The sequence below is a fragment of the Castor canadensis genome, chromosome 6 (genome assembly GCF_047511655.1).
Source record: "Castor canadensis chromosome 6, mCasCan1.hap1v2, whole genome shotgun sequence".
Lineage (NCBI taxonomy): Eukaryota > Metazoa > Chordata > Mammalia > Rodentia > Castoridae > Castor > Castor canadensis.
Genome location: NC_133391.1, coordinates 18,615,139 through 18,638,902, shown reverse-complemented (window position 1 = coordinate 18,638,902; position 23,764 = coordinate 18,615,139). Strand labels below are relative to the sequence as shown.

Sequence of the window (23,764 nt, the reverse complement as noted above, 5' to 3'; positions counted from 1 at the left end):
AGGTGTCATTAGCATGAAATGTGAATCTCTGAGAATTTGTGAACTTACCTAAAATTACAAAGTATTCCAACAAAGAGTGGGGATTTCTCACACTGGGGCCTGCATGGGGGCCTGTGCAGAGTGCATATGGAGGGAAGATCTAAGCCATATCATGAGGGGCCTCATGCACATATGTGTGGACACCCCAGCCTTCTTGTGCATGACCCCAGCCCCCATCACCCCCTCCACCCAGAGCACCCATTGGCTCCTACTCAGAAATGAACCTGGAGAATGACACCAGGCATGTCTTGGAAATGAGATTTGAGCCATTTGGACAGGAATCCCAGGACCCCAGGGGTCTGGTGTGCTGGGTAGGCATGACTGCAGGCTATGGACTCCTCACTGTGTGCATCAGGCTCAGAGCAGGTCAGCTCAAAGTTTGACCTTCTGAAGTTCGGGACACCAGGCCTTTGGTGCCACGTCCAAGCGTGATGTTGCACAGGTTACATTCACCAGCGCCATCAAGGTCAAGGCTCCAGGGCCTGACATGGCCCTAGGAAGGGAGCCTGTGTCACTCACCCGGCAATCCCCATTGGATCCTGCAGGGTCTCCTGTGTGGTCCTGCACTGAGTTCCCCATTCACCTTGCATAGTGGGAGGGGGCACCCTTGCTAAATTGGCCAAAACTCACATGCAGTGGAGGGGACAGAGAAAGTGAACGGGAAGACTTGGGTGAAAAAGAAAGAAAAAACCCCTCTACAGAGTCTAACCTCAGCCAAGTCAGTCAGTAGGAAGGTTGACTCCAACCAGCACTCAACAGGCAAGTGCACCTCAGGCTTGGCCCACACAGGCACCCTGGTGAGGCCATTCCTGCAGCTGTGCTCACAATGGGAATTCCAGACAGGGGCGATGTGCTGGGAAGTGAAGGGAAGCATGGCTTCTGTTGTCTGAACATTCAAGGCTTGAATTCAGAGCCTTGAATCTGAGCAAGATTCATTCAAAGCACTTTGACCCCGAGGACTAGGACTTCACAAGAGTTGGTCAGGGAATGTGAGGCTGAGGACTGTCTTTCCATCTCAGTGAATTAGGAGAGGGAAGTCAAGACAACTCGTTCTTATTTTGTGAAAGAAGTCAGCACGTTGGCAGGGCTAGCACTGAGCACTCCCAGCAGCCCACCTCTCCCCTATTGGGACTATGCCATTAAGAGTTAAACTCATTCTCCATATAAAGGGCTCAGTCACCTGCTTTGACATGATTGGCTCAAGCCAACACCACACTGCAGGCAAAGCCAATCTGCATTCTCTTTTCAGACTAAGGGCTGGAAGTTTTTCCCCAGTTCCAGGACTGGTGATCTGGCCATATTTGCTATCTGAATAATGAAATCCTTAGCTTTCCTTCTCATTTGAGCACAGTCACAACACACAGATGTCACATACAGTGGGGTTGTAAAAAAAAAAAACAAACAGCTTCGTGACACTGATTCTCCAAGTCTCCCCTCCTCCTCTCTCTTGTTCCCTTCATAGCAATGCTGGCATCCCCGTAGCCAAGCCCAAAAGAGGCAAGACGGTCGGGGAAAGGCCTGAGAGCCAGGAATGAAGCCATATGTGTCATTTCAAACCCTAGTGGTGGCATATGTGTGGTCTTGGTCAAGTCATCCAATCTGCCTGTTCCTTCCAAAATGAGAAGCAAACTGAAAAGGGGCTGGGAGAATTCATTAGTCTGGTGGGAAGGTTTGAACAACTTGGTTCCATCAGCACAATAATGACCTCTTTCTCTTCACAAGACTTTGGCTCTTCTTTCTCCGCATTTCACTTTTGATAGTGCAGTGTATTTGCAAGTAAAAGGGAACTCTCAGCAGAAATCCACAGAGCATTCTAAAAGCCTCTGGTGGAGAGAAAATGTCAGTCACTCTTCAGAGCATTGCTTGAAGGAGCTTTCAGCAAGACTTAAGTCAAGACCTCTTTGCAGCAAGTGTTATGTGAGAATGAAATTATGCAATACTCCTTTTGCAAATGAAGACAACAGGAAATTTGTGTTTTTGAATTGTGGCCTTGAATTTCATATGTTCATTTACCTCAAAAGACTGACTCACATCCAAGTGTTTTGCTCATGTGTTACATATTTATGTGAGTCATAAATGTTTATGGCTTCGATCGATGCATGAGGGGTAAGTAAATCATACAAAGTAAAAAGTAATCTGTTATTAAGTTCTACCCCAGGATGATTTTTACCTGACAGTCTCAAGATGGGGATAAAAATCTTTTATTTCAGCTGGGTTCAGGTTTTGTTGGATTGAGACAAAACCAAAAGTCCATTCTCTGTGCTTTGCTGCAGAGGTGGGAGAACACCGGGTGCTGTCTGCCCAGGGCACGAATCCTATCATATGGTGATAACTTCAGAAAAAGAAACTAAGGCTTGAAGACATTGAGCTTAACCCCTAGTTTAACCCCAGCCGCCTGTGGTCTAAGAGGTTTTGAAAATCCTCTGTCCCTAAACATCAGTCACCAAGCTCAGAGTAGTCTAGATGCTCACAGATTATCTCATCAGCACAGAAAGTCAATGTCATTCATTAACAACTTTGTATGTCACCTTAGACAAAGATTAACTTGTGAGACTCTGGACACATTCAGGCCCAGAGAGGAGCCCAGCTACACCTCAGGGCCACTGATCCATGGATAAACCCAGCCCAGCCACTTCATAGCAGAGGCTCAGAGTGATCCAGAAAACTCATAGAACATGAACACCACCTTCCCCTCCCTGTGTGAGGCCACAGAATACACACTATTTTCAATGCCCAGACACTTCCCTGAGAGGATGGGGAACCAGGAAGCATTTGGTGTCAAAGAGATGAAAGAATTATACATGAAGACCTTTGAGATGATTCCTGACTAAGCTTACAGTTTTGTCTAAAATCCTTACTACTCAACACATGGACCTCAAATCAATATCAGGCTGTTTGCTGCTTAGAAACATAGACTCTTTGGATAAGACCATTCAAAATCTTCTATTCTGGCTATTTTGAATTATATGATATAATACTGTTTATTATTATCTGTCAATAAAAATAAAGTTATATTACATTTAAAAGGATGAAAGAAAAGATAAGAAGAATCTGGACCTAATAAATCAGACTGTGCATACTAACCAAACTCCTTAGGTAATAATTCCTGCATGTATTTAAATTTGAGAAGTGCTGGTCTAGAATATAGACCCTACCATAGGTTTTCCCGGTTGTCCAGTGAGGAGCAATTGTAGAGCGATGCAAAACTCAAAACTCTATTTTACCTGATGTCCTAGGATATCTTCCTGTTGTCCTAAGTAAATTTGTGACCCTGCCAAAGGTGAATAAAAATAAAGAGCAAACTGAAGAGAAAGTAGGGACTTCTAGCACCTCTATGAGTCACAGGCACAGGTGTCAGCTCACATGTCACTCTCTCTGCTTACAGCTGCAGTCCCTAGCTCTGTGTCCAGGACGATTTTGAATCACACCACAGGTTGGTGGGAAAGAGGGCCATGCCAGGTAACTATCACTGCCGTGGGTGACAGATGGAAGTAACTGCACACCGTCTCCAAGCTGCTCAGCCCTGAGGTGGCAGAGGCAGATGTGGACTAAATCAAAAGAGCCCTTGATCGCCCTCGACAAAATTGACAGCAGGGCAATTGTAACTACTCCCTGTCCCTTGCACAAATGTCATCATGATCAAATGGCCATATAGAAAAGTCCTCTTCCCCTAAGGATAAGTCACAGCCCTAGTTTTCCAGGAAGCCTCCTTACCTGGGATCCCACACATTTGTCTTCACACTCGTTAAGATGGGAGTGACCAAGAGAAAGGATTTTACTGACACAGGATCCGAAAACCAAATTATCAGAGCCATGTTCTTGTAAAAATCCTGCTTTCATGTCTTATAGGCATCTGATTGCAGAAGATTTAAGTCGCCTGTGAATTTGACTGACAAAGATATTTTTTGCTAATTCAGATATATATTTTCTTGAAACTGTATTATTTGAAAGAAGTTCAATAAATAATTTTTAAATTAGATTTCTCATTTCTTCCCCTTCCCTGTGGCACTGTGGTAGACACATCAGAGGAGCTGAGCAGACATGTTCTCTACCCTGGTCCTCCAGCATGGCAGACACATCTCAGGGGTGTTAATAAATCCCTCTAAGCCCCAGCTTCATTGAAATATACTGAGCAATCGATAAATTATTTTTAAAGAAATCAATCCTAGGCTTCGCTATAAATTTAGTTAGTTTGAGTGCACATTTCTGTTAATGGAGTGATTTCTCTCATCTGTACAGGTGTCAAGGTGTCTGGCAGATGCGGGTAGAGGGAGGATGAAGAATTTTTGCTGCTAAGATCACCTCTCTTCGGCCTGGGTGATTTCATGGCACCAAGCCTCCTCAAAGCAAGAGACCAGGCCAGAGGCCCATTCTGGGTCCTTATCATCTTTAACGCCATAAAACTACCTACATAAATGTGGAGAAGCTGATAGATCAATACAATCAGAAGCAGAGTCCAACAGGAATTTGCCTCTCAGCATCTGCTTCCCAATGGTAACAGCAAACAATCAAACAAAACTGAGTCCAGCCAGCCCCTCCCAGGCCTCACTGCGGCCAGATCCCCAAAGTAGATGTGGCTTCTCTGCTGCCTGATGTCCCAACTGGGAGTCCCCAGACAAGTTTACTTCTGATTCCAGGGGACAAGGGCACCCACATTTGCATTTGCTGGGGGGGTTGCCATGAACCAAATTGTGTCCCACCCATCCATCTCTGTGTTGAAACCCTAGCTCCCAGTGTGACTAGATTTGGAGAGAGGGCCTTGGAGAAGGTAATTAAGGTTCAGGGGGGTCATCAGAGTAGTTTCTAATCCAATATGACTGATGTCCATGGGGCCAGGCCACCAGAGAATCCATGGAGGATATACCTAGAAGACAGACTTCCACATGGCAGGAGAGAGACTACAGGAGGAGGCAAACCTCCTCTTGGCCATGGACTTTCAGCCTCCAGAACTGTGAGGACATCAATTCTGTTGTTTGAGGCACCCAGTCCATAGCACTTTATTACAGCAGCCCTTATAAGCTAACACAGGTGTCTCCAATGGGCTGGGCACCCGCAGCTACACTAGTCCTTCCCTGGACAGTCAGAGAGTATGAAGGGGAGCCATGCCAGGCCCACTCACTTGTGATGGGCCGGGAGGGAAAGCGGGAGAAAGCTGAGGTCCCTGGGCCTTTTCCAGCTGCCAGCACTGTTTGAAGGCTGAGAGCAGGGAGAACAGATGGGAGATCCATGAGCCCCTTCTGCTACAGGTGACTCATAGGGCATCTGGGCATGCAGCCCACCCCAGCACCAGGGGGAGCAGCCTTCACATCAATCTGCCAGCCTCTGCTGCCCATGGGAGCAGAATGAGGTCGGGGGGTGGCAGGGGAAGGGGGCTTTTTGTCCTCAGACCCCAGTGCATCTCTGCGACAGACTCACGGCATCTTTACCTTTCTCTGTCTCTCCCTTAGTCGACTCAGGGAAATTGGGTTTACAGCTATGCTTTCCTTCAAATTTCACCAGCTGCATTGCCTGCCTCACTTTTCCTGGTCATCCAAAGTCTCTGCCTATGTTGGGTGAGCTCAGCACCTTCTCCACAGACACCCTCACCAAAAGGGGTCAGGCTCCTCCTCTCAGAACCCAGAACTTTCTCTCCTGCAGCAGAGCAACATTCTGCCCATGTCTTCTGGCAGCTTATTACCTGTATAGGTATAGGTGATAGGCAGGTGAGGCACGGGCCCTGTAGTTTGAGGACTCTTAAGCCACGCAGAAAAACAATAGCTCAGCTCTTCAGCTCCCACTCCCCCAGTACTGTCTACAGTGGGGTCTGGCCCATTTCCTCCTCTTCTTGGTCAGGATGCTTCACCCTGGAAATCCTTCAGGTACCAGCTAGGATCTGAAGTATCCCTTCTGCTTGGGGGTCCCAAAGCCTTTACACAGGGCTTCAGTACCCTCCTTGTCCCGGGACTCTTTTTCCCCATGGACACCTTCAAGGCATCATTATTTCTCTTCCCTTTCCTTTCTTGCTGTACTCTTCTCCCAGGGAATCAAACAGATTTTTATCCCCTTCTTATGTGATTTCTAGCTAGGAACAAAACCCTGCAGTCAACAATGGTTTGCCAAAGTTTGTGTTTGTGCTGCCTGGTATCCTTCACTCTCTGCCTGGTTGGGCACAACAGCAGCAGCAGGAGTCTGGAGTGGCTTCCTGTCTCTCGGCATGTGACCCACACATGCACAAAAGCATGAGGAGCGGTGTGAACCTTTCAGGAGATTTTCCAGAGCAAACAAGACAGTCCATGGCGGGTTATTTATGCCTTTTCCTTTCTTCATCTTTTTGTAGCCTGGAAGCAGCCACTTGGAATGGAGAGAACACAGCAGAAGTCAAAGAACTGTCCACACATTGTCCTAAGCTATGATTAAGGTGGAAGCTCTCTTACCATCCTGAGGACTGGGGTAACCAAGCCTATGACAGAGCAAGACTTTGGAACATTTTTATCAGCTTTGGAACCACAGGTCCTCCCCAGCCAAGTTTCTCTTCATGTCTCAGGTTTCAGAGAATGAACTAACATTTCCCGTGCAGACAGACTGTCCTTCCGCTCTCCTGATTCAGCTGACACTGTGCACTGCAGCTACATGCAAGGGGTGGGAGTGGACACATTCCAGCTCCCTGGGGTTTGGAACAGCACCTCATATCCCCAGAGAAGGGATTCTCTGTGGAGGCTGAGTTGGCAGAGCTCAAGCTTGCCTTGTGGTTGGCATGTAAACCATCAGAAACCATCTGAGTCCCAACCTACCAACTGAGGCCATCCTGGGATGCAGGGATTTATTGCTATCGGAGGAAAGAAAAGAAGGCATTTCCTTCACTCTGTGGCCACTGTCACGCAAAGAGCCCCACTCTGCCCCAATCATTCAGTATCTAACTCCCATGCTCATACTCTTCCCAAGCAGTTCAGGCCTGTCTGCTACCAGGAACAGGTGCCAAATCAGTGTGGAATTTTCCCGGCAGGCCTTAGGAGTGCTGCTGCCAAGCAACTGTGGTAGGGTGAGGAATAGCTAGTGAGCCACAGATCCAGAAAAGGAAGTCGGCCACCTTCTGGCTTGGCTGACTCAGGTACAGGCTGCCCCTTGAGAAAGCCAGGGGGTTGGGAAGACTGCCCAGTGCCAAGGCCAGACAAGGCCAGAGCAAGCAAGGCTGGACCCCACAGGGCAGCTTCCCAGAAAAAGGTTGATTAGACCAGGTGAGGACAATGGGTGAGTCTCTGAAGAGAGCGTTGATCTAAGTGGGTGCCAGGGAGGAAGCAAAGCTGTGTGATACAGAGGAGACTTCAGGATAGCAGGAACAAAGCCAGTGAGAACCATGAAGCTGAAAGATCAAAAGGTCAAGCCTATAATCCTAGCTACCCAGGAGGCAGAGATCAGGAGGATCATTGCTCAGAAGCCAGCCCCAGCTCAGGCAAATAGTTCTCAAGACCCTATCTCAAAAAAAAAAAACCCATCACATAAAAGGGCTGGTGGAGTGACTCAAGGTGTAGACCCTGAGTCTAAACCCCATACCTCAAAAAATTTAAAAAGTCCAAGGCAAAGGAGTAGAAACAGAGAAGCAAGCTCTTTGGGGATCTTGTAACTTGTCAGTAACAAGTTACATGGGCATCACCTGAAAAAGCATTGGGAAGGGAGCCCCACCCATGGCTCCATGGCTGGCAGCACACCTAAAAAGATGGCGGATGGCCATCTTACTTACTTACTTAGGTAAGTAAGCTGCTTGCTTACCTTTAACCCCTGGGCCCCCAAGATGACTGCAGTTCTGAGATCACATCCAAGTCACTGGGAATGAGTGCATGGTGTGATGTCTGCCACAGAACAGTAAGGGGAGCACACTGGCCACAGTCATGACTTTGCTCTTCCTGGGATTTTGATTAATGTCATGAAGACAGCAGAGTGTCTTGTTGAGAGTGACTGAGCCCCTAAGTTGAAGTGACAACCATAGTTTTCATGTATACTAATTCAGACAACAAACTGTCCACTGAAAGTGAAGGGTATGGAAGCCCCAGACAGGTGAACACCCTCCTTCAGTGCAGCTCATTATTCTGGGCTTTTGTTTGTTTTTGTGTTTTTTGGTGGTGGTAGCACTGGGGTTTGAACTCAGGGCCTCAAGCTTACGAGGCAGGGGCTCTACCACTTGAACCACATTCCAGCCCAGTTATTGTGTTCTCATAAGATTTTTTCCTGGCTTGAAAGTTGAATTGAAGTTACCATTGGATCGAACACTCTCCATCTTCCCTCTGGTGACAAAGCTTGAAGTTCCCTAACTACTGTCAAGCAAGTATAGAAGGGTGTTGTTCTGACCAACGGCCTTTACAAGGAGCTGAATCAAGTCTACCGCCACCTACTTTTTATAGAAACTTGACTATGAATGTCTAATATATGTATGGGGTCTGAAATCTCAAGGTGCGGAATGATTGCCTGGGAGGGATAAAAGAATAAACTAACACTTCTTTTTTTTTGCTTGTTTTATTTTGGGGGAATAAGATGTCACTATATTGCCCAGACTGGCCTTGAAATCCTCCTGCCTTAGCCTCCTGGGTGCTGGGATTACAGATGTGTGCTACCACGCCTGGTGTAAACTAACACATCTTGAGGGTCAGGTGCCAAGCACTGTCCTGCTGCTTTCCTAGATAACAGATAGGAAATGTCACAATATGTCATTAAATCCTTAGAGCAACCTGGAAAGGAGTCTTCACTCCCAGTTTTGTCTGTAAATATAGCAGCACCTGGGGAAGTAGGTGTTATAGAGCTCATAACTGACACAGCTGACATTCAAATCTAGGTCAGATGCTGTGTTGGTCAGCTTTCTATCACTGTGACAAAACACTTGAGAGAATCAACTTAAAAGAGGATTTACTTTGGCTAAGAGTTTCAGAGGTTTCAGTCCATCAGCTCTGGGCTCTGTTGTCCTTGGACCAGTGAGGCAGAGCATCACGGAAGAGAGTGCGGCATGGTGGAACAAAGCCGTTTACCTCCTAGAAGAAAGGAAGGAGAGAGAAAATGAGAGAGAGAGAGAGAGAGAGGCCAGGGACATACCCATAACCTATTTCCCCCTCCTCCTACAGTTCTGTCACCTCCCAATAGTCCTAACAGCCTTGAGTCCATCAATGGATTAGTCCATTCATGAGGTCAGAGCCCTCATGAACTGATCACCTTCCCCCCACCCCGCCTCTGACACTGCTGCATTAGGGACTAGGCCTCCACACATGAGTCTAGGGACACTCCAGATCCATCACAGATCCTAAATGCCACAGTGCTTCCAGATTCTACTCTCTTGGTGGTGGCTGTTCTGGAACACCTGTTTCTTCAAGCTTCAAGCTCGAAGCATTAGCTGCAATTATAATTATGTAAATAAACCGACTAATTAATTTGGAAAAGAGCTTGATGCTCTCATCTCCCAGTAGTTGTTACTGTTTATTATCGCACCTATATCTTAAATGTGGAAGATATTCCAACAAAAATTTTGATTCAGAGGTAGATTATTCTGCAAAGTTTATGGACCATGATAAAAAGCAAAAAGTACAACACAAGGCAACCTCATTGATTCTTCTCTTTTTTGTGGTGATGGGGATTGAACCCAAGGCCTGTACTCACCAGGCAAGTGTTCTGCCCTTGATTTTAAGGACGACCTTGAACTCATGATCCTCCTTCCTCAGCTTCTCAAGTGCTAGAATTAGAGGTGTGTACCACCAAACCCAGCTATGATTCTTCCTTTTTCATCTGGAGCTTTTAGAAGTCCTGTGTATCTATGGGCTTTCTAATTCTTGTTCAGGAATGGATTCACTTTTTGCCTGTTATTTCTGTTCATATCTGCTCATTCTTTATACAGGAGATGCAGATCTGACTGGGGCTCTGGGATTCCATCCACAAGGAACTGTTGAATAAAAAAAAAAAAAAAAGAACCTGAATTCTTTGGGGCCTAGGTGCTGGCTTTTTGTTGTTGTTTTAATCACTTAAATCTACTAAGACTCTGGATTTGAGATGAAAGAGAAAGAGCTGGCAGATCAATGATTGCCTGCCGAGATAGTGTTGATAAACTGGATTTAGATTTGGGGCCCACTGGCTTAAGACATTGTTTCATGGACATGGGTGGGTCACGTTCCACATACACAGAAAAAAATGTGTCTGCTAGAAGCTCAATTTTTAACTCAGTATGGGGCTGGTGGAGTGGCTCAAGCTAGTACCTGCCTAGCAAGCATGAGGCCCTGAGTTCAAACCTCAGTGCTGCCAAAGGAAGAAGGAGGAGGAGGAGGAGATTTAACTCAGATCTCAGTATGATGGAGAAGTGAGAGAAGGAGTCATATAAGCTGAGAAAACAGTTATCAAAGATGGTGGCAGGAAGAAACCCAGAAGGAAGAAAGAGAGGGAAAAGGCTACAATGAGGCCCAAGTAGGGGTGGGGAAGGACCTTTAATACTGGTGCATAGAGTAGAGAGAATTCCAGGGGAGGATGGGTAGGGATGGAGCTGTGGATAATGAAGCAGGTATCTGGCTCAGTAAGCATCAAAGCAAGTTCATCTTAGCATAAAGCAAGGGACTGGCAACCGAGGAGGCAGAACTGGTTGTGAAGTTGGTGTCAGAATAGCTTGTATTGACTATGTCCAAGAAGTAGGCAGAAACTGAGAGCTGGCTAGTGTTTGTGAGTACGGGGCAATGAACCCAGAGTGCCTTGGCAGAAGGCCAGTGCTGAACCATAAACACATCACTAGGTTAATTTTACCACATTACTGATATGAGTGAAAGTGGATGCAGTGAGACTTGAGAAATCAGGCGAAGGGATTTCTTTTTGACTCATTTATTTGTTCAAGAAAGAAGGATCCAGTAACTATTTTATTGCTATGGCCAGGACAGAGCCCTGGATGAGAAAGATGAGTGATGGTGTGGTAGAGACAGAATACAGAGAGGTTAGCAATTAAATAGACCAGAGCGTTTTGTACTGGGATTGTGCTGGGAAAGGAAGGCATGGTAAGACAGGCCAGCAGTAGAGATGGGGAAGGGTTCTGCATAGACATCACTGAGCATGACACGTTTGAACTGAGTCCCACATTGTGAGCTCTGTCCACAGTGCAAAGGATGGGGTGCAGTGGCCCAAGGAGGACCACTAACTGGCAGGTTTCAAACAGGAAATAAGTTGGGGGATGGCAAGAGAGGGGAGCTGGGAAGAAATAAGGTGGACAGGGCCAGATGATGTAGTTAGAGAGCAACAGGGAGAAACACGGATTGCTAAGTGAACTAGGAAGCCATGGGGCAGGGGTGGGGGTGGCGGTCAGCAGGAGTGACTTGAACTTAACTTATGCTTTGGATCACTTTGCTCTAGGTTGAGTGGATGATGGGAGGGGAAGATGAAGACAGGAATGCTCGTTGGAAATCTGCTGATAGAGGGGATAGGAACTTGGATTGCAGGAGTGTCCAGGCAGAAGAGGACAGGTTTTGGAATACACTTCCTCCATATGTTCATGTGCCTTAGTCTGTCACCTCTGCTATCTCCTTACCTGTGTCACTTCCTCAAAAAGCCCTTTCCTGGCCACCCTATCTGAAAGTGCGTACTCCCTGCACCCCTACCTCCATCTCTAACCTCTATTTACTTTCCTCATTGCACTCACCATCTGACCCTGTGCTCCATATCACTTACCATATCTGCATTCTGTGTAACTCACTAGAATGTAAACTCCACAGAGACAGGGATTTTGTTCTCTTTTGTAATCTTAAACACCTAGCATGAAGAGGTTCAATGAACACTTTGGAGGCAGAGCCAACAGACTTGCTGAGATTACAAGAGTGAAGAGAACAAAGGGAGTAAGCTCCTGAGTCAGTTTCTGGTCTAAACAGACATAGAGACCATTATAAGAAGGGGACACTGGGTCCCTGGCAGACAGGGCTCTTAGTCACCACAGTGGGTAAGGATTCACTCACTCTTTCCCCAAAGGGTCCAAGGGTCACCTACTCTGAGACTCACACATTGGAAAAGAGGATTAACTAGCCATTTTGAGGACTGTTGAACACAATTTCCAAGCTGGCATTGATACTGTGTGGGCAGATGCTCAGGACCCTGTCGCATGTATGAATGGAACTATATGAAGTGCAAGAAAACAATGCAAACTTGGCTCCTGAAAGGCACAGCACTCACAAACCCACCAGGTGAGATTTGGAATGGATAAACTTGGTAGTTGAAAACAGCCCTCCCCCACCCCAGACTGATCTGCTGGGCTGTGGGGTAAGAGGTACCATAGTGGAGAAAACCAGTGGAAGCCTCAGATACGCCACATGACAGCATATTCTGGGGGTGGTGGATTTACCATTAGGAGCCTAGAGAATGCAGGGGTGGTAGTGCTACCACATCCCACTTAACCCATTAAACTGCCTATACCAAAAAAAAATTAATGACACCACGCTAATTGAACATGGTGAGCCAGAAGAGGCAAGGATGTTGGAGACCATGGGAAGACACAGAGTACAGAGAATGGGACCCCAAGAAGACTCAAGTTCTCAATCACAGCAGTGAAGTTTTTAGGGAACTTGTGGTCTATGATGTGTCAAGACTTCCTTCAAAGTAAAAGAAACACTTTTTGCATTTCACACAGCCCACAACAATTCATTTCTGAAGGAAGCATATGTCACACTTGGAGAATGCAGATACAACCTATTTAGTGAGTGTCATTTCAGGCTTGCAGCTCTAAGACAGCCCAGAGCAAAGAGCAAAGAAGAACACAGCAGCAGGTTCAAACTGCTACAGGCTACCCTGCTGTTTGTACACTATGGCCCAGAAAACCCTATAACATTAGGGACCTCTATGATAAGGAAAGATGTTATGAAGTGTTCCAGATAAGACCAGTAGGAGATCCCAAGGCTCCAGAGCAAACCCAGACTATATGCACAAGGACTTATAGATCATTTTAAAAATAGCTACCTGACCATAGCAGAGACAATAAAACAGAAAGAGAGCATGTAGCCAGACTTACTCATCAATCACACTCTGGGTCCTGGCAGACTGACTCACTAAGGCACAAACTCAGTGCACCTAGCCACAGTCTATTGTAAGATGAAAGCAGACCTTGCAGCATAGGGTGCAAGCAAGGCCAGAAGGCACAAGTAAGCCACAAAGCAGGTGACTCAGCCTCCCACATCATGGCTGTCTGACCATGGTTTCTCCCTCAGCTTACACCTCTGGTTGCATGAGAGACATTTATGACCAAGTGAAGACCAAAAAATGGGCCAAGTTTTATTCAAGAGTGAGCTAGCTCAATTTGTGGGTGTAAGCCAAAAATGGATTGGTACTACATTACTCAGACATCACCTAAAAAAAACAAAAACAGTGGCAAATAGAAATCTTGAAACAGCCAGACCCTCGGGGGGTTATACCTGGTCAGTCAGTTTTTATAGAAAGGAAAGTGGCCTGTGGTAAGCCATACCACACAGTATGGCTTGTGGACAGTAGTAAGTGGCTTGGTTATTTGGTCAAGGACCTGAAAAGAGAAAAATTGAACAACTGGATAAGAACATCTGGGGAAGAAACACATGCATTCATAGAAGTGAACACAGAGCATGAAATCTTTGTATCCATATTACCACCTACCAGAGGTCATCAACCGCAAGGCACTGAAACATCTCATTCACAGAAGGACTTTGCTAGCTGACACCAGAGAGCCTCTGTCCTTTTGAGTGTCACACCAATGCAGCACAGTAGGTGTGCAGAACCATGGTAGGTAGCATGGTTCTGAGGCTATTTGTGGACTCAACATCCTGGGCTCCAGTTATCAAGGCTGGTTTAGATCTTCTAAGCAATGTTAACAGCCTGATATGACACCATCCCTCAAAAGAATCAATTCGTCACTTGATGGCAAGTGTGTACAGTACATTGAACCCCCTTCCACCAGGGTTCAAGAGATGGTGACACATTTTCTGGGTGTAGTCTTGTCTTTCCTGCCTACAGGGTCTCAGCCTGTACTGCTCTCCTAAGATTTGGGGTGTCTGATGCATCAGCTTGGGCTCTGTATAACAATGTATTGGCCCAAGGAACTCAAGCACTGATTTCAAAGGGTGATCCCTGGACCAGTAATGGCATTGTTGTTTGGGAGCTTATTAGAAATAATCGAGAAATTCTTGGTTTACCCCAGACTTACTGAATGAAACTCTGATGTAAAGCCTGGAAATTAATCTTTAATGACACTACTGTTAGAGAACAACTGCTTCTTAATAAGTAAAGAAGATTGGCAGTAAGCATATGACCATAGAATCTACTGGTCTCTCCATACTGCACCCCCTGCAGGCACTAACTAGGTAGAGTGATGGAATGCTGTTTTGGAAGCATGTCGCCTGCTTGGTGATACTGCCTTGTGTAGATGGGACCATCCTCTAGGCTATAGACTATACCTTTGGTCTTTCTCAAACAGGATTCCATGACAGATTTAAGCCACAGTGAAAATGATTTGAGTGATTATTTTCTCCATTCTCCCAAGGATGATCCCCAGCTAATACTGTCCTAGACTCCTAGGAGGGAAGTCAATCCGTTCTGTACAATGGATGCCTTACCACATGAGAAGAATCCTTGTTAGGAATAGCTACTGTAAACCACTGACACTATACTATGCTGTGTCTTCAATGCATAGAATATGGGACTGAGAAACAAGGGGGAATAGGAATGGCCACACTTTCCATGGATCCCTGTGGCTTGCTGTCCCTTCAACTATGGGTTCTGTATATCTAGAGGCCTAAGTTCCCAGAGAATGTGTTCCAGCATAATGAAGGAATAAACTAAGAAAGAGAAAACATTTTATCTAGAAAAGAGTGGCTCCTACATAGGAGGGAGGGTGAAAGAAGGTTTAGGATGATTACTACACAGCTTGCATTGAAAGCAACAGTGGAATGGGGGCCTAGGATGGGGGTACCCAAACCCAGTAGAATGATTTCAATGGCTGGGAATGCACAGAGCCTGTGGAAAAAAAATCTCACTGGGTATGTAAATTATAAAAGTGAAAATTTTATGTATATAAAATCCAGGTAGAAATAAGTATGGTGAAGGAAAGCAGAGCTGGCAATAGTGGGTACCCCCAGGTGATGTGAAGGAGGATGGGGGAGCATTCAAGGAAGAGGCAATGACAAGCACAAAGAACTGAAATAAAGGAACACAAAGAACATTCCTGACTGGAGGTGTGGCTCAGTGGTAGAGCACCTGCTTTGCAAGCACAAAGCCCTGAGTTCAAACCCCAGTACCGCCAAAGAAAGAAAGCCATTCCTGTGTACCGCAGAGGGAGGAGGAGTGAGTGTGGGGTGTTTGAGATCTAAGAAAATGTGCAAAAACATCAAGTAAGAAGTGGAAAACCAACTACTAGAGAAATGAACAGGCGGTGCCAGGCAGTGCTGCATGCCCGTTTGAGGTTCGTGGTCATAAATTTTAAGTGAATTCACTCACATTCAAGTACTGGGACTTCACTGTCAGGCAGTTAGGCTCTGTAAAGAGCTTTGGATAAGCAAATTATGTGTCCCTACCTGAGTGGTCCTACCCTGAATCCTGGGCCACTTACCACTATGTTATATTCCCACCAGCCTGGAAAGGAACAAACAACATGACAAACAAGTTTTAAACATTAATGGGTATTTTAAGGGAGTGACCCCCACAAATGTCCCTTCACCCTGACCTGCCAAACTTTGGTCTGACCTTTCTGGATTCACACTTGTGACTTGGATCCTCCTTTGATCTGTGTCTTTGGCTTCTGAAGAGTAGTCTGATCCTCTGCACCCCATGACTTGGTCCTTGCCTCCTGTCTTTTGTGAAGTCAGAACATGTTTCTCAGCAGTGGAGCCACTGCTCCACTCATTTTAAGTGACACCTTCTCAGCATGGTGCTGATGTTTTTCTTAGAAATGTTGAGATTTAAGGATGTAGGAACAGAAGAGGGGTGTTGGGACCAGTTCAATGAGGTGAGGGGGTAAAAAAGAGACTTGAGTTGTTCCATGGTAGAATCTGAGCTAACTGAGGAGAGAAGTAGGGACATGAAGGAGAAGGCTGGGTGGTGAACATTTTCTAGGTTCAACAGACTAAAAAAAAAAAAAAAAAAGAACTGTACAGCTCTACCTATGTAGAAATGTGGAAATTTAAGAAGAGCACCAGACAGACATATGGGGAGTTTTAAGAAGGAGAAAAAGCTGGGGCCAGCTGGCAGAGCTATTCTTTCCTGACCCAGATCTCAAACAACCTGGAAGCCTACTCCAACCTGGAGGGCGTCTGTAGGAGTTCCATTTGGCTGCAAGTAAAATATCTGACAAATTCTTATCTTATGATTCTACTGACAGAATCATAAATCAGCAAATGTGGGGAAAGCCAGGGGAGTTTCTTCTTTCACAAGGAAGAATGTCTTGTTGAAAGTGAACTTGGTGGAATTTCGAGGGAAAATTTCAGATTCTCTTACCTGCTCTCATTGAGCCCTGTTCTCCCAGCTCATGAGATCACTGAATACATTATTAGTGGATTTTGAGAAGCTACAAAAAAATAATGTTGGCAATTGGTAAAGGTTCTGACTTCAACAGACAAGGTAGAATCTGCAAGTAGCCAAAGGATTTCTGGAAAAAAGTGTAATCAGATGAAAAGGTAAATGACTGCTGACCTTTCCTGGGATGTAGATTAGTCAACAGAGGGTGTGTCTGGTGGCAGTTGACAGGAAGCAGGGTGAGGAGTTAACATAAGAAAGCTATAATCTCAATCTCAAATGGCCTCAAACTGTCCAGTGACTTACTCTCCCAATGGCAGCAAATTGCCCCAAATACCCTTCTGATTACATATTTACACAGATTAGGATTCACACTCCTTATTTCTAATCCTTACAGCAACTCTGTAATTCCATTTTTTTGTATCCACCTTACAGTTGAAGAAGCGAAGGTCAAACAAAGACACATAGGACACAATAGAACCAAAGTTCAAACCCAGGCCCGTCTCCATCCAAAGACCTTTCTCTAATGCTACTCGCATCTGAAAAACAGCTCAATGTAAAGTGTGTGGGGTAGAGTTTAAGTAAACAATACATTGAGGAGAAAGGGCAGGCTTTAGTTGGCATTGAGCTCGGTTAGAACCAGCAGTATAATTTGGTCATCAAAAAAGCCAGCCTGACCTTAGTGTGCTTGGACAGAGGGCTGGAATCCTGCATGACTCACCACATCCCTCAGACCACATTGTGCCATACTGCGCCCAAGTGTGAGCCCATGCCGTCTGATAGACAGGTCAGATCATGTTGGTAAAGAGAGGCCAATCCAACAGAAACTTGAAATCATGTTGCAGCCTCCTGGAAGGCACTTGGAGCAGGTAGTACCTAGAGAGAGTATGGTCTCTATCCTAAGCTATTTGGAGTTTCTAATGGAGCAAAGGGTAAGTCTGCGCTGTATGATACTTGAGTGGTAGAACAAGGGCTAATTGGTGAAAGTCAAGGATCCAAACAGAAGAGGGGCCGCCTGGAAAAGCACATTGCTTCTCTTCCTAGGTGGTTGTCAACTACTGAGCACGTGTATCACAAAGCTACCTAAGCCTCAGATGGGGGAGCATGTTCCATGATGTACAGAATCCAAAGATCCTATGATCCTGGGACTTCTCATTTAAGAAAATTAAATTTCTTTTCTACACATCTGCTCTGACCTTTGCTTCCCAGCTTGGTACTTTCTACTCCATCATTGCTCCTCAAGTTCCCTTCATCTTCTGGTTTTTCCTGGAATGTTTTTCTCCTGGCTCTTCTGTACAAATTCCACCCATTCCTCTTCCTCTGAAAGCCGCCCTGACCGCTCTCCCCGGGTGTGAACCCTCCTCACATTGAGCTCTCACAGTAAGCCTTGTCTGCCCACGCATTTGGCAACTGGTCATTATCTCCCTGACACTTGACTAGAAACAAAGCTTCCCCAGCCAGCTTAAGTAATAAGGAAATCTACTGTCTCACATTGCAGGAAGTCCTGAGTTAGAACAGCCTCCAAGCTTGATTTAAAAAGCCACTGGAAACCTGTTTTCTCCACTCTGCCATCCAACGTCTGCTTCTCTCCTGGCCTAAAATGACTGTCAGAAGCCACACTCACCTTTGTTTACACCTGGCGACACAGTGGGAACTTGCTTCCAAACACTGACTGCCGCTCTTTTTCTTAAGTCTGATAGAGCCAACATTGGTCACATGGCCACCACTGGCCCAATACCAGTGGCAAAGGGAACAATCTTTGTATGAATTAGGACCTACACTTGGTCTGGGGAGAGGCTCACCCTTCTCTGTGTCCCTTGAAAGGTGTGGATTCTTAAGAAAGTAGGGGTCTGGCAGGAATCAACATGGTGGGCGATGAATGCTGCAGGGTCACATATTGCCTTGTGACAGGTATTTACTAGCTTAAATTGCTCCTTATCTATTTTGTTTCACCTTTTCATGCTTTTGTATCTTTCACTCACAGACTACGAGCACCTTGAGACAAAGCCTATATCCTATATTTTGTAACTTCCAAATTACTTTCTTACAGATAAGTTGGAAACCAGTTATTGGCTGGAGTTGACATCTCTCTAAGATTCACTATATATACATATATATTTGGCAGTACTGGGGTTTGAACTCAGGGCCTCATATATTCCTTACTTTGACTGGAACCACAAAGGAGGGAATCAAAGCTTCTGAGGTTTGGGTGATACACATAAAAGCTGAAGCTTGGGGAAGCCCACATCCTAGAAGGTGGAGGTCCATTTGGAGACATATTTTACTCCTTCCCCATCTCTGCCTTGGGAACTACACTTCGCAGAAGCCCAAGATCAAGGAGACTAAGATCCTGGAATTTCTTCATCCTTGACACTTGTATTGAAGTACATTTCATGCTGAGACTTGCCAAAAGGTACACATGTTATCATAATCCTCTCAGGAGAACCCATGATCAAAAATCTAAACTGAAGACAGTTCATTCTTTCATTCATTCAATAAGCATCTTTTTTTGAATACCTATTACTAAGCTAAGGCAAACACAAAGTTGAGTAGGAAGTGACTCTTGTACCCCAGGTGATAGACATGCTCTCACTTCTTCAGACGAGAGAGGAGTTGCTTCTATGGGTTCAGACATCAAGCTATCAACTGCCGTAGAACGAGGGCTTTGCTGCGCATGTATTTCTGATTGGGGTGGTGAGAAGGAGAAGGACACATTTAATGATCAGCGTAACGTGATTCAGTGAGCTCAGCTTCAGCGTTCCTAGAATGGGAATTGGTACTATTAGCGCACTTCTAGTACAAGTTGTAAAACCCATTTCCCATGTGTAAGGCACAGTTCTGACAGCAGGGCTGGGGGGTATCATTAAAGTATGGTAACACTGGGCAAGGTGGTTGTTAAGAGCTTTCTGAATGAGTCAGGTCTCTGGTGCTAAATGAGTCATTTTCCTTGCCTTGCAGACTCTGTGGCAGAAAGTGAAAGAGGAAGAGGCCACTAATGTCTCTTTTTAAACATGTGCTCTGACCCTGCATCCACCAAAGTAGATTTCAACATGTTTTAACATGTTCAACCTATTTCTTGTCCCCTAAACCTCAGTTTGGTAAAAGCAAGTGAGTTCCCCACACCCCACAAAGGAATGGGAGACTGGGTTTCATCTTCCAGGGATTTCAGAGTAAGAATTACTCTCTACAGAACCTGAACATTACATCTGGTTTCTCCAGGATTTTAGTAGCCTCCTGATGACAATGGTGGTGATAAGGCATTCCTCACACTTTAACTAGTCTTCCATGATCTTACCAGCCTTCTTCATTCCATACCAACTTCCCACCTGTATAACTACACCTGGTGTCTTCATAGATTTCCCAGTTGGTCCTTTCATCTTCTTATTGCAACCCCCTCATCTGGTCTTTCTTCTTCTCACCCATAAGAACAATGAAATCTTCTTACCCCATATGCTAGGTGAAATCACTTCATTCCTTTCTATCACACCAGCCCACAGGTGCTGTTCTATCTCTGATTGATGCTCCATTCAACTTGGGTTCTTGGTCAGCTATAATACCACTTTCCCCATCATGCTTGATGCCTCTGTTATCTGGAGTTTACTCCTGTCCATCGTGGACCCCCAAATCCCTGGTCTGCACACATTGTGTTCTCTGGGCCTGCCCTTATCCGCGTGAGACTGTGGGGTTGGCCTTCTGCAATTTTACACTCGAAATTTCAACTGCCCTCCAACAGCAGCCTCCAGACGCCTCAGACACTTGACACAGCACGTTCGCCAGTGCACTCTCTTCCTGTAGGACCTGTCCAGTGGTAAGAGTTTCACCACAGGGCCAGCACCTGTGCCAGGGCTTCTGCGATCCACCTCGCCAGCAGTGACATCCTCGCTGCCTGTTGGGGGGGACCCACTCCCAGGTGGTGCTCTCTGGAAAGACACACTAAGACAGATTCTGAGTGTAAGATATACATTATGGCTGAAAAAGCAGAGCTGGGCAGAAAACTGAAGGCAGTGGGGAGAGTAGTGAGGAGTGTTTGGCAGTGTTTCTGTGGTTTCCTGAAAGCCAGGACATCACGACTGCGCCCCTCGGTTGTGGGTATGGGCCGCTCCTGCAAGGGTACAGGAAGTGACCTTCTGCAACTCACACAGACCTTGTAGGACCCTGAAGTTCACTCATGCTGGGAGGATGAGTCTCCCGATATCGGATAAATGTCGCCTGTGGCAGTCAATGGATTATTCAGGAACACGACAAGCTCTAGAGTAAGAGAAATTTGGAAGCAGAGGGTCTGCGCTGCATCGCCTCTCCTGCAGCTGTAGATAGAGAAAGGCTTTAGGATCTGGTAGTTAGAGGGACTTAACTTCAAGGATGGTTAAACTCTCAGATGAACCAGGTCCCTTTGTCAAGGTCAGGACCTTGGGCAGGGAAATCAGGGACCCTGACAGGTAGGATGGAGCATCTAGGTGGATTTGTATTTCTATCAAGCCATTTGCAACATTGTAACTTATTGTTTATTTATTTGATTTTTCCATTAGAATTAGAATTCCCCCAGGCTTGGATATTTTACTAATTGTTTCTCTCTCTTCTCTCCTTCATCCAACAGCCCCTGAGCTGAGAAAAAGGAGCTTGACTGATAACAAATGCTCAATATGAGTTTTCCTGAAGGATCTCCAGTTTTTGCTTAGGGTTATTTATTCTGCAACATCCATACTTTGATCTTTAGTACTAAGATCCAGAGGGGATTGTGTTACTTCTTGTGCCCATTTTTCTCTGACCTCTGGTCCTCTGTCTTTTCAGCATCTCCAGCCCTTTCCTCCATTAACATCCCTTCCTTATGGCTTTGCTACGGTTTCATTACTTATGAAACCATATGGCTCTGTGTTTCTCCCCATAAATCTTCCCCAGCAATGAAACTGGTCCTCCAATCAAGCCATGGTTAACCTCAGCTCTGTACAATTGCTCATACCGCTCTCCTGTCTGTTCTAATTCTTCCTAGTTTTTTGTACTGTAGCTTGAACCCAAGCCCTCTACCACTTGAGCCATGCCTCCAGCCCCTGTTTGCTTTAGTTATTTTTCAGATAGGGTCTCGCATCTTTGCCCAGGTCAGCTTCAAACTGTGAGGCTTCCACCTCTGCTTCCTGCATAGCTGGGGTCCTAGGCATGAGCCATCACTTCTGGCCCTATCTGTTCTAATCTTGTTATGGGTCTACAAGCAAAGCCAATATGCCCAGAGCAGTGATCTGTACCAGAAACAAGAAGGTATCAAACGTATTGCATAGAGTAGGGGCTGGTCAACCAAATGCCACCTTGCAGTAGGCAAGTTACAGGATTCGGTCTAATAGGTACCTCATTCTCTTCTTGTCTTGGAAATGCTCGTCTTGTCTGTAGCCTTAGGCACTCATTTTCTTCACTCCCTTTCACAGGCACCTGTTTTCTTCATTGCTTTTTTGGCTTAATCATTTCAGATGACATAGCCTGTGTTTTTAACCCCAATCCCATTACGATCCTTGCAATGACTCCACTACCTTCCCTGCCTTCACTCTTCTAAATGGAAAAGAGCTGACACCCATGTGTCCTTTGCTACATGTAAAGCACTCCAGTGAGGTGGGGTCCAGTCTAAGCTAATTTGGCAGTCGTTGGCACTGAAATCATGTGATACTTATCCCTTCCGTTTTACCTCGAATCCCCCAAACCCAGTTACCTATATCAGGTAAGGAAAGGAAAAATTTAAAAGATAAGCTAGGCCCAGTGGCTCATGTCTGTTATCCCAGCTACTTGAGAAGCAGATGTAAGCAGTGGCTTGAAGTCAGTCCAGGCAAAAAAATAGTGAGATCCCACCTCAAAGAACAAGCCAAGCATAGTACCCTGTCTGTAATTTCAGCTGGGCAGGATGCAGGGGTGGGAATATCATGGTCTAGGGCTAGCCCTGGGCAAACGTGAGACCCTGCCTGAAAAATAAACTAAAGCAAAGAAAGGACTGAGGAGGTGGTTAAAATGGCAGAGTACTTGCCTGGCTATGTGAGGCCTGGGTTCAAATCCCCAGTACCACCAAAGAAAGAAAAAAACACATGGGAAGAGTAATTTTTAAGCTTAAGAACCCATGCGATACTGGAGATATCAGAGTTAGGCATATAGTGCTTGATGCCAAGTTTACCCTTTTGTCTTTGGAGAAAGGACTCATTAGAGCAGAAACACCTCTTTGTCTTCATTGGGTGATAGTCAATGAAAATGAGACTTCTTGATACCTTAAGACCCAAGGTGACTCTGTATCCTTTGTGTCCCTCAGGTTTTGGTCCTTTCTCCTCATCCATCATACTTTTGAGTCCTGAAGGGGCATTCCATGTGGACTGACATGTGTCACTGTTGTGTCTCCACCGCTGTTTTCAAGGCCTCACCAGCCCTTACTCTTGATGCTCTCCTTTCTGAGCTCCTAAGGTGGCCGTGATCTATACCAGTCATTTTGCCCCAAATTAGTATCTTATACCTTTGTGGATTACTTACTGGAGAGTGCAGGCACTGGTTTTGGAACTGTCCAGAGTACCAGCAGAACACTGGGTCCATCTGCGGTGACGTGAAAAACCTGTTAAAACAAAATGTGAAGTTAGAAAATATGAGCTCATGATTGGCACTCTGCTTCTTCCTCGTGATCATTTCCATCATGGCTGTTTTCTCTCCCTCCAAGGTCACCCAGCCCATAGAATCCACTATGGATGCCCCAGCGTGAAACCTCCTCACGAGGTGACACCCCACCCTGCAGCTAAAAACCACCTTGGGAATTATCTTCTGTCTTTGCTAGTTTCTTTTTCATTCTCTGACAGGACTTTTCTTCCTGCTCATAAGTGCCTATCTGGTGGTGTGCCCTAACAGCCCTTGCTAGTTAACAGGCACATCTAAAGTAAGTGCCAATGTCCTGCAGTGGCTTAATGGAATTTTCTGGCTCAACTCATCCAGATTCATCACACATCTGCTGTGTCTCCACCTGTGGAGACAACGAAAGGCCCTGGGTAGAGGTTTCTACAGGTGTCATGACCACGACAATGAAGGGTAGCATCCCGCCCTTATAAAGGAAAAATCAGACCCTCGGAAAAGGTAATAACTTATTCTCTGAAGTCAAACAAGGCCAAATGAAAGCCCAGGTGCCCAAACACCAGGAGCTGTTGGTGTTTATGACCAGTGGAACCTGTGGCAGTCCTCTCCCTGTCTGTCCTCTATCTGCCTGTGCCTAGCAAGAGATGAATAAACACCATGCTTTTTCCACCATGAAAAGAATAAGGCCACTTTTCTACTTGCT

At 45.7% G+C, this 23,764-nt stretch overlaps 1 long non-coding RNA gene across 2 annotated transcripts; it reads right to left on the bottom strand.

The window, feature by feature from the left end:
* Positions 1–8,484: 8,484 nt before the first annotated feature.
* On the bottom strand, positions 8,485–23,620 carry LOC141424018 (uncharacterized). Of its 2 annotated transcripts, XR_012448809.1 has the most exons (4): positions 19,928–23,620; positions 19,052–19,243; positions 9,655–9,934; positions 8,485–9,035 (listed from the first exon to the last, which is right to left on the bottom strand). It is a non-coding gene; the product is annotated as an uncharacterized lncRNA (long non-coding RNA). The 2 variants fall into 2 exon arrangements; XR_012448808.1 differs by having other exon boundaries at positions 19,052–23,620.
* Positions 23,621–23,764: the final 144 nt, after the last annotated feature.